Source organism: Cupressus sempervirens, chromosome 1 (assembly GCF_028749045.1).
Source record: "Cupressus sempervirens isolate cs-2001-9-10 chromosome 1, ASM2874904v1, whole genome shotgun sequence".
NCBI lineage: Eukaryota > Viridiplantae > Streptophyta > Pinopsida > Cupressales > Cupressaceae > Cupressus > Cupressus sempervirens.
In genome coordinates this window covers 382,730,524-382,742,647 of record NC_143118.1, presented here as the reverse complement: position 1 = coordinate 382,742,647, position 12,124 = coordinate 382,730,524, and the positions used below count along the sequence as shown (strand labels likewise).

General features: G+C 31.5%; 1 pseudogene; it reads left to right on the top strand.

Moving 5' to 3' along the window:
- The first annotated feature begins 2,984 nt into the window (after window positions 1-2,984).
- On the top strand, window positions 2,985-6,153 carry LOC149577877 (transcription factor GTE9-like; annotated as a pseudogene).
- The last annotated feature ends 5,971 nt before the right edge of the window (window positions 6,154-12,124 follow it).

Sequence of the window (12,124 nt, the reverse complement as noted above, 5' to 3'; positions counted from 1 at the left end):
AATGGAGTCTTAGATTTTGTATTGTCGTGTTTTTCTTTAATTGTGATGACATCACAATGCTCAAAGTCTAAAGGTTCAAGCATGTTGATTACGTTATCATCATTGGTATATACATAGTTGACCTTGTTATTATTTTTCTATTTAGAACTTTCTACCTTGTCATAATATGGAAATTGTTCCTTAAAAGCTTTGTGATCTGAATTCTTATTATATCCACCCATAACTATTTCACCATCATCAATGAGGTCTTGCACCTTATGACATAGATTAATATAGTTGTTTGTTTTGGGACCTTTTTTTGATGGTATTCACAATATGTGTTCTCATTCCACCATGAGGGTCGTGGTTGTGGATCATAAGGATGAGAATTATCAAGTGGAGTAATAATCTAATTTTGGAGTAGAGTCTTATATATTATGTCAAGAGGCTCACCCAGAGGTGTGTATTCACGTTTGGATCGAGAAACCCAAGATGAGTTTTTAGCTTTGTTTCCAAATGTCTTGTTATCTGAAGTAGATTGTTTAATGGGTTTAGACTTATGCATGTTATCAGTGAGATTAAAAGCCACTTTAGAAGGCTTGGGAGTGATATTATCCACTACTCACTCGTACAAAAGCAACAACATATGATTAAATAAACTACTAAAAATTGTAAATATATGACCAATTTTGATCATGTGACCATTGGTAGTTTATTGTCGGTCATTAATATCACAACCAAATTCATGACTAAACTATTTTAATCATTGATTTGGTTGTTGATTGTTATTAAAGGTAGTTTATTTGGTGGTTTATTTGGTACCTTATTTGGTGGCTTATTTGATGGCTTATTTGGTGGCTCATTTGGTAATTGATTGTTATTAAATAGTAGTTTATGTGATAGTATATTTGGTAGTATATTGGGTATTATATTGGGTAGTTGATTTGGTAGCATATTTGGTATTTAATTTGGTAGAATATTTGGTACTTGATTTGGTATTTAATTTGGTAGTTAAATTGGTAGTATATTTAATAGTTGATTTGATAGTTGATTTAGTAGTTGACTAGTTATTTATTTGATAGCTAATTTGGTCATTTATCTGTTCATTTCCATTAATTAGTACTAAATATAATTATGAAATGAGTAATTTATTAAATACCATAAATTTTAAAATACAAAAAAATAAATTTTAAAAAAAACATGATATTATAGTTGAACAAAAACATTAAAGCAAATGAAAATATTACACATGAACAACACAAATTAATAGATTGATTCAATATCATGATAAATGAAAATATTACACATTAACAACACTAAAATTAAAAGAATGATTCAATATTATGATTAAAAAAAGTAACTTGGGATTAAAAGTTTAATGCAAATATATAAGTAATAAAATGTCAAAATTGTCTAAAGAGTATACATATAAATATGATAAAAAGTGTCAAAGTTGTCTAAGAGTTTCTAACTCTTTCAAATACACCTTGATAATTAGAATATATTTATACAACACTTTCAAAATTCCACAATATAAAGTAATGAGCCAAATTTTCTAACAAATAACACATTGATCAACTATGTCATTTTCTCCAAATACTTCAGTAGCCACCATGTGAAAGTTCCCTCTTTCTCTTTGAGATGAACAACTCCATCTATTTTATCTTCATAAGCAAGTGATACATTATTTGTGACTGTTATAATGTTTACATTGGCATCTCCAATTCCATTCAGGTTTTCTCTGTGTAAAATACACAAGGAGTGAATAATCCCAATACTAGAAACATGACCATCATATAGATCCAAAACTTTAACTTTATCCTGTTCTTTGACTCTATCAAAATATTTCTACAAAAAGAAAAAAAAATAACATATTAGATTACCTGGGTAATGAAAGGCCAAAAATATAAAATGCAATATTAATGTAGTACTTATGATAAAGATTTATTTTTCATTGCTAAAGGTAAAATATTCTTGTAAAAAAATCATTAGCATCTATTTTAACTCTTTGTCAAGCATCATTAATAGCATCTATTATAGAAATGGCCCTAAAGTGTGCAGGTTTAGGTAATACTATATCCATATTGTATAATTTGATAGCATCGAAGAAGAGAAATGTTAAGTTTCTTGGACACCAAATAGTTACTCATGCATCTTGTCTAAGTTATTGTAATAAGAAAATAATTTCTAACACTCCTCGCTTGCATCTCTTAAAATTGCCAAAAAAAAATTTAAAAGATCTAAAAGTTGTATGTAATGTAACCCATCTTACTTGGTTTGTAGGGCTCATGCTTTCTTTCCAAAATAATCTATCCACTCTCATCCTTATGCTAAATAGTTTGTGTCACGTTTCCATTTGTGTCTTTCTTTTCCAAAGTTGGGTTAATCTCAAGTAAGCATATGTTGGTATGTACATTATGAAGCTTTAATTCTAAAATAAGTTTTTAAAAAATATATTTCTTCACTACATTTTATCATAAGATGCCAAAAGTGGTACAATTTTATGTTTTTTTTTTCCACAGATTTCTTTCCAATTTCAAACTTGAAATCAGTTACTTTTTTTTGTTAGCTACAATGCACCATAACTTGTAGCATTGTGAATTGATGCATTATACTTATAAACTTGTAGCGAACACAATAATTTTACTAGAATTAAACATGGCATTAAAAAAAAATTATTCTAGGGGATGAGAGAGTAACTAGCAAGGGTCCAATAAGATGAAAATTGCACATGTAGTAATAGTCAATCATTTAAAAACTTCTTTTAGCTTTTTGGGTTAGCGATTGACCAATTTGTGCATGAACATAGCGGGTTCCAAATGGAGGTACATCAATTTTTTTTGAAAAATCCATCTTACCATTTAGGAGAGCTATAGGTTACTCAATTCTTAATTCACAACACTCATATCAAGGAGTTTTTCCCCTATACTTTTCTCCTATGATGAAGTAAGTTCCTATGATATTGAATGTGATCTAGAATTTTGATTAATAGCAGTAACTTTAATATGCCTACTATTCAAATACCTCCTCCAAGAAATCTCAATGGAAAAGATAAGAAAAAACTCCAAAGGCCATTCAGCCTTATGGGAGTTCATGATTTTTGTCTCCAAAAGACAAGACAACAAAAAATCTTTTGGATAAATAGAAAAGTAAAGCTTTGGGCACCAATGGGGTCAAACACAACCATTCTAGTAAACTTGACAATAGAGATGAGAAAAGACTCAAAGAAAATCATCCTCTTCAATAGCCAAAAGGAGATCCCAACATAATGAAATAGTGTAGTACATTACTAAGGAAGCTTGTGGTTCATAAGCATGGGTGGGTTTTCAACACACCCATTGATTATGTTAAACTTGATATTCTTGACTATCCTAAGGTAATAAAGTACTTGATGGATTTGGGAACTATTAAGAGAAAGATAAAGAAAATTGAGTATTCAAACCCACAGGAATTTTTTGTTGATGTCAGACTGACATTTTGCAAATGCAAGGAAGTATAATCCACCTGCTAATGACATCCATATTATGGTTGTTCAGTTGAGTGATTTGTTTGAAAGAAAATAAAAATTCCTTGAAAATAAAATTCTTGATGCAACTCCCCTATCCTTTTATATGAATAATAAGATTTCCCAATCAAATTTGGTACCAAGACAACCTCATCAACAGTTGCAACAACAGTAATAGGAGCTAATTTATGATAAAATTATAGAGAAACCTAAATAAAGTAGCAAGCCCAAGGTTACCCCTACACCCATAGAGCATAAACAAAAATTGGAATCAAACAAATGGCCAATATAAATGGAGGAAAAATAGAAACTCGGTAGGGATCTTGAGTCATTCACTGATATGTCTGATCTTATAGTTGATTTCTTGAGAAAATATTGATCTTTAAAGTTAGAGTAAGGATGAAATTGAGAGTGATATCAAGGCTTTTTATAGTGATATATTATTGTAATTATGAAAGATTGTAACAAATTATCTTAATAGTAGAAATAAACATTTTTCTTCAAAGAATCAACCAAAAGCAAAGCCTAGTGAAGTTGATGTGGGTTTTGTTTCTATACTATCTCATTGAAAGTCTCCCCTATTTTGATTGAGTCTAACCTTTGGCACCCTATGTATCCTCTCAATGGATTAAGGTAGGGTATTAGATCTCTAGTGCACAATAAAAAAGGTGTTTTATTCAATTTTTAGCTTTAATTTTGTTACATGTTGACATTATTTAATAATTTCTCAACTGAACTTCTAAAATGGTACTTATTGAACATGTGAGGATTCAAGAGAGGAAGATGTTGACATTAGGGACAATGATCTTCCTGATTCACATTATCCCCTTGTGGTGATTGAAAAAGATAAATGAAGCTATAATAGTAAATGTAGTAGTTCATTGAGCTCTAGTAGTGATTCAAGGTCTTCTCCTAGTGGTTGGTTTATGAATTTCTCTACTTTTTATTTGTTTGATTCTGAGGATTCATTTTATGATTGGTTTGGATAGGTTTCTTGCATTAAGTTTTGGATATTGTATGGAATGATCATTTTTTAAATTTGTGTTTGCATATTTGGAATCTAAAATTTCTTTAGGAAATGATTCTGATCTACCAAAAGCACCATCCCCAAATGCAGTTCCTAAGGTAGGAAGAAATAAGATTGTTTATCTTTTAAGCCCTGTAAAAGTATCCTATGTGATGTTATTTTGGTCACCACTTTAAAGGGATTCTACATATTTTTAGCAACTTGCATGTGTTATAGTACGATGTAACATGTTAAATTTCCCTTTGTGTTCACTTCAATTCTTATTGCAAGAGCCAATGGGAAAAGGTGTTAAATGCAATCAAAGAATTGGCCTAGCGTGGAAACCCATGGTGTAATAAGTATGTTCTCTCTTTAGGTTCTTATTATACTTAGTTTTGATTATGATTTTCGATGGGACATTTTAATCTTATAGTTTCATATGCTAAATTGTATTACCCATCATACATTTAATTGATTTTATTGAATTAAGACATGTCCTTGCAAGAGCCATGAGTGAGTTGAATGAGAAGAATGCTAATTCAAAGCCAAATTCAGCCGAAGCAAAATGTCATCAAGAAGGTATGGTTTAACATGTGTCAAGTAAAATGGTGGAGAGTTTTGAAATTTATTATGACTCTAGAGCCTTATGCTTGCAATATCATCATCTGATAGGGGAGAGTGCTCCATTAAAGAGACAAGTCTCCCCAGACAAGCTATACTATGTTGCAGTTAAGAAGTCATTTTGTTGGCACAATCTTGAAAGCACGTGAGAAAACCCTTAACTAGGCTAGTTGATAGGATAGAGAATTTGGTGGGTGAGTGGTTGCATTGCCACTGTATGGGGAAACTATTATTCCATTAGTGTGTTGGATGTTAGTGTCCATACAGAGGTTGCATGTTCTTTTTTAGAGTAGGTTGCTTCTCAAGAATCAGAATGACTATTTATAAATGTCTTATCCATCAAGGTGACATGGGAGATCTAGAGAAAGTGAGGCATGCAATGGAGGAACTAGAAAGAAGGCAACGAGAAGGTAAACAATTTTGGTTCTATCGCCATAGTGACTCTAAAGTCTAGTTATTGTTTTAGCTATTAATTTTTGGTAGGTATTATGTTTATTTATTTGTTTTTTTATACTTTATAGAGAAATCAAGGCTTCAAAGTTGTTCAATTGTCTAGAATGCAAGCTAAAGTAGAGGCTGAAGAAAAATGAAAGCTAGAAATTGAATGTGAGGTTCCATGTTTGGCTTTGCAATAGGTATTGGGGTTGAGATCTTAGTGTTTTTCTAGTTATCACATGTTCTACCAAAAGTTCCACATTTTTTATTGAAAACAATATGGATGAATATTGAAGGATTGATAATATAATTTTATTATTTTCTTAACCAATGATAGATGAAGAAAACTATAGAACATTGATGAAAACTCCCAAATTTTGAAGGACCTGGAGCTGCTCAGAAGTTCACAACAACTTGATCATGTTGCCAGTTCTGGGGATGAGACTAGCCCTGGCCACTCTCAAGATGGTTTATCATCCTTTCTAATGCATGGAGGGAATCCCTTGGAGAAATTGGGTTTTTCACAAAAATGGATGATGAAGAAGAGGAAGAGGCAGCCTAGTCTACAATTGCAAATGGTGATGTGGAGGAAGGAGAGATAGATTAGGCAATACAAGAGTAAGTTGTATGTTATTTTATTATTTTATTCTTTTGTGAGAGGTAATGGGATATAGATTTCATAATCCCCTTCAAGCTCCTTTTAAGGCTGTGAGGAATTTGTTGTGGAAATTTGGAGTGTGGGGACCCTGACAGTTGATATGGAAAGTGTGTTATGTGTATTGATCAGGTAATGCATTGAGAGTTAATTCTATTAATCTTATGTTAAAATAGGGATGGAAAATAGAGAGACATTCCACACTTGGCCATATTGTTTGGGCCTTTGGAGAAAGTCCATTCACCATAATTGCTTGAATAGTATCCCAATTTTGGTTAGATCAACTAGTGAAATAAATGAAAAAAATTATATCGTGCTTTTATCCTTGAGAGGAGTAATTTTGCCTTCAAATAGAATAGACATTATCAAATAGAGATTCAAGACATATGTGACATCAAGGATAGTGTAAATAATTCTAGTAAGATTTATATATATGATGACCTTTATAAAGTTCAAAATTGTTGGTTAGATAGAGGGCATTCAAGATCACAAGTCTTTAAGTACAAGCTTATTAGGACACTAGGCAAGCCCAATCTAGGCTCTATAATTTTGAAGAACACTAGGAGATGGAAACTAGGTTCCACTTTGAGAGTCAGTATTGTTCATCTTGATATATCCTTAAGAAGAGAGAACTTTCATGCTTATGTTTTTAACAATGTTGCCAATGAAAGAGGACCACCACATTTTGATTACATTATAACTATAAGATATTCTAATTTCTTGGCAAGCATTTCTCAGGTAAGTGAAGGTGTGGACCAGTGTAACAAAATGGGTATTTGCTCTTGTATTAAGAATAAGGGAGGGTGGATGCTTTATAATCCTAATGATATTCTTGTCAAGGGGAATCCTTTGGTCCATGAGTATGACATTCACTGCAATTTTCCTTGAATCTATTGGGACAAGACAACCAAAGGGTATTGAATGCCCATTTGTAGATTTTTAGAACTAGAGGTCCTAGTACTAATGGTAAGGGGATGTGTGGTCTTGGAATAAAATTCTAGTAGGGACCTTTATATATGAATCTATATTTTATATGCACAAAAGAGATAGATATAGATCAATGACATAACATAGATAGTGAATATACACTAAATCTAAGGAAAGTTATAGAATGTAGAGATTTTTCTCATCTTCTCTATGAGTAGAAGGAAGATTCTTCTTTGATTATAGCTTGTACACCAACACTAGCAAAACTAAACTTTCTCATAGATGCCATCAAAATGGGGGATGTTTCTCATTTTATAAACTATAGTAGTTTCCCTAATGCTAATGTCTTTGTGCATTTTTTCTTACATGATCATCTACATTGTATATTCCCTCATGCGATGCTATTTTCTTGTAAGATGTTTCTCTTCTAATCGAGTTGTTGCTTGATTATAAAGAAGAGAAAGTTTTGATTCATCCAAATGAAGAGAGAGTTTTGAGTTAGTCCAAAGAATTTTATTTACTAAAACACAAATAAAAGACCATAACATTATTAACAAATAATCTATGATCAAGTAGGCCAAATGCAACCTATTAACACTAGCGAGGGTAATGCATTGTAAAGCAATTTCATCCCTTATTATCAACTGAGGATAAAATAATTTTAGACTAAGCTTATAGGTTAGTTTCTATCATTGAACAAGTATGTACAATGGAAGACTATTATTTGGTAGTCAAATAATTAGAAGACTATTATTTGGCAATCAAATAATTATCTATATAGATGAATCAAAAAAATTCAAGCACAAAATAGAGAATTGTATTCTACTTCAAAGAAATAGTTGAAATACAATCAATGCAATGGATTCAAATTACATTCATGAGCTCATCATCTCACAAGTCACAAGAATATAAAAATTGAGCATGTGATTTTATAACAATTTAAGAGATATATGAAGTCTTCTAGGCTATTTTTTGAACAAGAGAATGCATTGGGTCACTCAATTTTAGAATAGAAATAGTGCGGGGCCTACAATTAATTCATGTCCAATTTTAAGCATGTATCCCCATCTAGGGAGATACACACCAATTGTGAGCATAGTTTGATCTTCCACCAAATATAATTTATCATGAATTCAAACTTGAGAAAAACCATCAAAAAATAATTTAGGTCAATATTACCTCTTTGAATTTCCATGCCATCATAAAATTGTCTCTCTACCATGTCTACAAAATTTCTTGTTGTAACTGGGGCATTATATCCATCGAGAACCAACAAAAAGATAACATTTGTAAGATTGGGATTTTCTTTGACCTTAACTTTCAATTCCATAGTCAGCCTCCCCTTTAAAAGAGTCTTGTTAGAGTACTCATTAGGCACTTCAAATGGGAAGCCATCCACCATATCTTCTTCGAGACTATAGAAATCCAATTCCCCTCAACTGTAGTCAATAACATAACTAAATTATTAATAGAAGACTAATGCTTACTGAGTTATTAAAAATATCTATCTATCCACACATCCTCAAGTTTAAGAAAAGACCAAATCACCAGAATAGTATGGACTTTATTTGTATGAATCAATATTCAATCAAATTTTAACATGCTATATGTTTTATCAAACAATTAAGATCTAGATGCCAAGAGCTATCTAGATGACAACTCTAAATTATAAAAATCTAGATGTATTATATGTAGAAATAATATTACTTATAAATCAGAGATGATAAGAAATGACCAAAAAAACAATGTACAAGAAAAATAATTGATCTCATATAGGAAAGTCTTATTACTCAGCACATTCTATACATACCAACCTTGAAATAGAGATTTGGCCATCTATCTTGTACTAGCTAAAATAAAATAACTAGAAGAGAAAATAGTTTAACTTATTGTGTTTTGTACATGGCAATAGAGAGAGGGGGGGTATGTAAATATGCCACCTCTCCTTTCTTATTTAGTTTGGATTTCACTCTATATAATAGCTTAACCCATGCTAAAAATAGTAGGAAGAGATTGATGGAGAGATTTTTTTCTAAATATAAGTATGGTAGTTTTATTTATGGGAGATTTATCCTACTCATCATAGGACATCAATACCTATGAACAAATCTCCTCCAGTAAAATTATTGGATTGCCCCTATTGATTCAATACAATACTTAGAAATGTACCAATATTTTTAGAAAGTTAGTTTCATCACAGTATAAAATAATACAAGAACATTCATTACAGAAGGAAAAAAAATTACTGAGCCATAGAAGGAATATAATCCAGTATACAACCTCAAAAAAATTTTAAAAAAAAACCCAAAAGACCACAACTCTACATAACCAGTGATAGTACCAGTAAATAGTAAATTGCTTTCCATCACTCACACTTAAACTGCTTGCAAGAACCAACCAAAGCTATGTTGACATATGGTAGTTCTAAGCTTTTAGGGACAAAAACAAAATAATTATAATTTCATACATTTGCCAGAATTATGAGATTTTTATTTATCTATTTAATTTAACTACCATAATCGAGTTAGAAATCTAAAAGTAAAAATTAGTCTCATTTCAACAAATAAATTATAGGCATGTCATATTAAGAATTATGTGAAGAGTTAGTAAACAAAAAAGTCAAAACTTGTTCCCACAAAATAGCTTTAATAATGGCTTACTTTTAGTTTCAATGAATGACATCCTTGACTAGGGATATAAAATATGATATATACTATAGCAGAAAATCTAAGAATACTCGAATAGAAAAATGATTAAAAGAGAGGCCCATCTTGATATAGAACTTAGGTGATAAACAAAAGATGATTATATTGTGCAAATCTTAAAATACACAGACTTAATATTTTATCATTGAATGAATTTTTTCTAAATTAATGAGCATGATTTTGTCACAACAGCCAGAAATGACATAAGAAACATTAACTTCCTAAGAAAATGTGTAGGGTTGATATTTGATTGTTTCAATGTTTTTTTTTTATTGAACAACAGTTTGTCACAGCCATATATGATATAAGAAACATCAATTTCTTGAGAATAGGTTTCCAAATGTAGGAGCAAGTAAACATTTTTCTTCAACCATCCATTAACATAGACCCTAGGAGAGTTGTGATTTGATTGTATTCGGGTAAGAAACCATAATCAAGTAGCCCAGAAATAAGGACTACACCATCTTGCACTTACTTAACACAAAAAGTGCAATGTAGTTATCAAGAGAGTATAACAGACATTGTGATTTGAAGATTCAAAGATGTTATTCATTATAGATGAGCACAGTGAAGCTTACCAATTCTAGGTGTCTCTCCAATATTATACATCAAGAGAGACTTCTTAGCCATCATTTTTCAGCATACTCTAACACAAGGTCATGTTTTGGGTCTCTATATCTATTTACTCTAATAGATTCTGACTTAGGATACTTTTTGTTGGGAAAAACACCATTGTTCTTATCAACATTCAAGACCTTTTTTGCTAGAAAAACAATAGGAGAAGGTGTTGACATTTTTGGAAATGCATCTAGAGGAGCTAATTTTGTCTTCTTGATTTTCTGAGTGGTGACATTCATGTCATTTGGGAGCATTGTTTCCTTAGAAGCTACAATTGGAATAGGGACACCTTCAAGGTCAAAAGAATTACCAGCTCAATTTACATATCTAGAAGGCTTGGGAAGAATAGGAGGAGAGTTGATCTCTTTAATGGTGTTTAGTGAAGAGACAAAGCTTTTAGTTGAGACAATAGTCTTGAAGCCTATTCTTCTAGCCCAATTTCCCATAAGATTTGAATTTTGATCATTTTCACCAAATTCTATGCCCAATGCCCTTAGGGGCCCTCGCCTCTTCCCAAGTGGAGGTGGTTATAGGTCATACTCTTGGGTATTTGAGACCCTTGAGGGTGGAGATCCTAACATCTTGACTCCTCCTCTGCTTTTTGTTCTATCCCTTGTAAACATTTTATGATCTAAATGATTCTATAGTCACACAATGTATCCAACCTAGATCAGAAGAAGCTCATGAGTGAAAAAAAAGTGACACAAAAGTGAAAAGAAAAAAATTCAATCAGCATTAGACGAGCATAATCATTCCCCCTAACATTATATCATGTGGGCACTCTCTTATTCTCCACAAAACATATCAATATTAAATGGGTATGCAACTACTAATTTGACAATTCTTGCACATGTAAATCTGAATCTATTTAACATGTCTCATCTTATTTAGATTTAAGTACTTTGTTTTCTTTCATATTTCTCATCTTATATAGATTTAAGTACTTTATTTCCTTTCATATTAAAGAGGGATGAAATGACAAGGAAGAATTCAGAATGCCATACATATAATAAGGGTATAGGAAAATTTACAGAGTCAAAGATTGTATGTTGGGATCAATCCCTTAATTTTAGGTGAGAAACTACCTTCATGGGGAAAGGTAAGGGTCTCTCAAAAAAAACATCAATTTTTAGACAATATTAAATGCATTAGTGTACTGAACCATAGTCCAAAAACTCTAAACTAAGGTATGATGATTTGGTAGAAGATTGACCAAACATCATCACAAAATCCCCCATAGAGAGTGATATCTTATCTTAGTTATAACGGAGGGAAAGGAACAATGATTCTAAACCAATCAAATTAGAAGGAATGTTTTTTTACCTCTTTTCTAGGCATAGATAACTAATTGGAATGTTTGGAAGTTTGTATTAATCTTTAATGGAGTAGGAGACACAATTTATCAAAAATATTAGCTAAATAAAAAAGGTTGAGGTTTGAATTCTGAGATTGGTTAATACTTTAAGAAAAGGGAAAGGGAAACCTTATCTAGAGAAGAGCATCAAAGTGGGGATAAGGGATCCTAAGAAGAATCTTTAGGCTTTTAGAGAAACTCAAGTAATGGAAGTTGAAAGATTGTCTGGAAGAAAAATAATTGAAAGCTTAAAAAGTTAAATTTTCCCCCTTCCACCAAAAGGCTTGCTTTGAAGAATTAAGGATTTTTGTTGTGGGAG